Here is a 4407-nt window from a genome sequence, read left to right as displayed (position 1 = left end):
AGGAATCCCAGTTTGCTTAGCTGGGAAGTACTTAGCCTGATATCAGTGGTACATTTTTCTTTCCAACATAGCTGTTGTCAGTCCTATGCATTTAGACACACTCCCCCCAATGAAAAAACCCCACATGAATCCAAGTTGAAAGAATCATGCACAAATGAGCACTCTGACCTTCTTTTAAATTTATGAGGAAATTGCCACTAACCAGATGTACGCAGATAAGGGGAAAAAATCCTTAGTAATTAGTATTTACTAACCACTTTATAATGGGACTCTATCAATTTAAAAATGACGGTCTGTAGTTAAGATCTGGTGTGTATTTTTAGCCATTTAGATTTCTGTTGAAAGGACAGTGGGCTGAGCAGGGTTTTTTGGGCACATGGTGATTAGTTACCCACCTTTATCAAAATCTTAATACAAAGCTTTAAAATAACATTTAACTGTAAGCATGTACATAGCAGGGCTAGGGTGAGAGGCTGGAGCATATATGGTTAAGCTTTCATGGATAAATATGACAGTCAGAGAGGTAGCTGTCATTTGGTAGTGGACATATCCACAGTTATGTGCTCCTTATCACATAATTGGGGACCTAAATTTAATTGAAAATTGCTAATGGGAGAGACAAAACCTGGTCCTTTACATCTAGCTATCCCTTTTCCTGGTAAATTTGCCCTAGTGTGTGTACATGTGTGTAATGAAAAAGAAAGTTCTAATTAGAGTAAGGCACAGCATCTTATGTCTTCTCATGAAAATCATGCTATATATGGGAAAACATCTAATAACTAATCATTTTCATCTCTATAAGCAGACTTGCTTGCCAGTTCTGCTGAGTTCATAGAATGAGCCTGAAGATTTTGCTGGAAATACATTTTGATTTGGGAGAGGAGTGAAAAAATCCAGAAGTTTTCACAAAGAATTAAACTTGTAATTATAAAGGACCAGCAGATTGTTTTCCTTTAGTGTAACCTTTTTAAAAAATTATTTTCTGAAAAAAAAGTATATGTGAAGATGATGCTACATAAAGGAGCTTCTTTTTTTTTTTTTTTCAAAATTGCCCCCTCTCTCCAAATTTGCTTTTATAATTATAGCCGCTATTATTTTTTTTTTTAACACGTATAAGTTTCTTTGTGCATCGAATTTTTCAAAAAACAACACGCTTACAAGAAAATACAATACACTTACAAGGAAGACAAATATTTGTTTCATAACTGAGACATCTTACAACTGGTTGGGGGTACATCTACCTTAGATCTTGATAAAAAGCATTATTTTGTACATGATACCCATGCATATCTCTCTCTAATGAATTCGGTAGTGTTGATGTTTGGATAATAATTGTTGTATGTAGTATCTGTCTGCACCCCAAAAAATGGATTTTTCCAAATATGAGAATGATGGACTGGGTTTAATATTAGGACAGAAGAGAAAGTAAGTGTCTTGTGGCATTGTGTCTACCTGCCTTACATGTTTGAAAATTCCCAAGGTAATAATATACCTTTTATCTTCTAGAATGTTGATGCATTCTCTGAACTCTCAAAATAATACGTCGAGTACCCAAGCCTCAACAGTCCCTGATCCAGCTGAATGTTAGCTGGAATTTTCTGAAAGTACTTTCATTAAAATTAAACAGTGGCTTCTTCTTTTGCATTGACGGGTCTATGACTGATAGCCCTGAAACTCATGTCACAAATAAATGATTGGCCCTTCAACTATTTCACATGTCTTTACAGACAGGCAAATGTGATATATGGCAACCACAGACATCTCAATGAACATAATCATGATATCACAATAGATCATGTTACACTAGTATATGTTCAGGTCACATAATTTACCGTCAGTGATGTGAGGATTAACAGGACTAAATTATATGTATGCTGCATAGAACAGTTTGGGTGCATTATGCTGATGCTTTGGACTTGAAAATGTTAATATTGCAAATGAAAGGTACACTTTGTGTATCATAAATCTAAGTGTCTATTCTTCCTGTGTGCTCAATAAATACACTTCTCATCAACTTTTAATTATGCTGTTTGCATTATTCTGTCCTGAAGAGGATAACACTCTGTAAATCATCCACTTCTAATGTACACTACAGCATAAGTTTAGTTAATTAAACCATATATTTTATTAGTACTTGCACTTCCATCTTGTAAAACTGCTGGGAAAAAATAATATAGAGAGGTTTTTATTTATTGCAGCTGAATTTAAGATGGCATTAGAAAAGTTTAACAGGTTTAGATGTGCATATTGCTGTTGCCTGATAGCTTACTTATGAATATCCAATCTCAGAAACTTAGTGTTTATCTTTTGCTACAAGAGTGGGAAACTTCTTGAACAAGTTGACTTTCCCACAGAACCACTTCAGTTTATTTAATGGTCGGTATTATCAGAACCAAATCAGGTATATGCTCACCCATTTACATAATTTGTTATGTTAATTCAACAAAAAGAGATTTCTCTTGTAAAGAAATTCACTGTTAGTGGAATTAGGAGATCCTTTCTATTCATCTTACCTTTGAGTTTCCACTTTTTTATTGGACCTAATGCCACCTCCTGTTGCTAAAAGCACAGTTTTCAGAGCAGAGCCATTTTATGGTCCAATGTAGGTGCCAGTACAGCGAGGAGTCATTCCTGTTTGAGGATCCCAGGAGATGCCATGATACATATGAAAAATAGTAATAAAATATTGTGTGACAGTAGCATAATTTCATGAGAAGTGTAAACACTTGCCATAACAGTATAACTCTTTGAGGATTAAAGCCAGCTTTGGGTAGAGTCCCTAGTATTTTCTGTTCAGATGTTAAAAAAAAAAAGAATTAAAAAAATCTTTTTAACTTCTAGGTACAAGTGCCCAGAGAGAAGATTTGACTTCAAGAGACTGTTTTTTGTTGACATAAAGACACTGTCACACTGCCAAAGATCATTCTGAACTAAATCCCCTGAATGACTTAACACTTATCTCCCTGGCTTGAATGTCTAAATAAAAGTTTTTCAGAGGGATTTTATCTGCAGAATGGTTTGAAATTAAATGTATATTCAGGATTCTCTTCCTTGAAGCCAAGTAACTTTGCTCCACTTACAGAGTCTACAGTTATATAGTGTGCTCAGTTGGAAGTACAACACTGCTGAATAAGAGGGAGAATGTTACATTTTGCTCTCTAGATGTTCTTTTCCTTATCTCAGAAAGGTATTAGGAAAAAACCTCAACAAAATGGCAACTTCCTAACATCAAATTACAATCACTTTAATTGCAAGAAAAAGAAATATTAAAAAAAAAAAAAACTTCCCAAAGAACAGCAAACCCAAGAGTACAGTGTTCGAGAAACTAGTTAGTGTGGTGTAGAAATTACATGATTAGGATCAAGCTAATGGACTATTTCTCACTATTTATTTGAGGCTGTCCTTTCACATGATTTCAGGATTGTTGATTGCATAAAAAATAGAAGTTAAAATGTTATCCTTTTCTTATGAGTAAGAAGGAAAGGACTGGGCAATTTTCAGCCCTGTGATTAAGAGTGAGCAATTGCTTAAAATATTCTTGAGTGCTCCAGTCCTGCAGATTTGGGCAGTGGAGATATGTCTGTTGTATAAATATAAGACCACAGTCTTGTTAATAGAGTCCTCTTACCTCTGGCTGAAATCACTAGGTCTTGGCTCACATGTGATTTAATTAAAACTCCTAATTTTCTTGCACTTGAATTTGATAAGGACTTTGGTATTAAGCTCTTCGTATATGTTTCTTGACTACTGTCTATATTGTCTTGTAGGATGGTTCAAACTAAGAATTTAGCCAAATGAAAGAGGCTCCTTTTCCACTCATAGTTCTACAGCACCATGCTCTAAAAAAAAAAAAAGGAGCAACTTCTGCAAAGTAAGTGGGAGTTGAGGAGGCTTATTCCTTGATATTACTTCATAGTTGATACTGTCTTTTTATGTCAGTCTCTGCTTTTTCTGTATGTTTGACTTCCATACATAGAAAAGGGACTAGGTATTAGTGTAAGGTATACTAGGACAGGGAGCTATTTCTATGTATTTTATTCTCTTTTGACACAACTACCTCAACATGCTTTGTTACATGGTAAGTCATGGCCTGACACCATAGGTTAAAACACAGTGACATTAGCTGGTTTCTTCTATGTTTGTTTGATTTTGCACAAAAATACATATTTTTTTTAGTTCATATGCTGGCATGAAAGCACAAGGATATAAAAAGGAAGGCAAAACTATGGTTGTTAGCCAGCAAAAGCACTTAGAAAACTGATGAGTTTTAGGGAGGCCTTTAAATGCTTGTACGGAACTGCAACTCCCTAGGAATACTGGCAGGATATATGTTTGGTACAGTCTGAAACAGCATAGGAAAGTTCTTTAGTTAAGAACAATAAAAGCTTCTTTTTCTCTTAACTACTG

Source organism: Nipponia nippon, unplaced genomic scaffold (assembly GCF_047370975.1).
Source record: "Nipponia nippon isolate SJK-2023a ecotype South Korea unplaced genomic scaffold, ASM4737097v1 scaffold_3, whole genome shotgun sequence".
NCBI lineage: Eukaryota > Metazoa > Chordata > Aves > Pelecaniformes > Threskiornithidae > Nipponia > Nipponia nippon.
The sequence above is the reverse complement of the archived record's forward strand: the minus strand, read 5'-3'. Positions refer to the sequence as shown.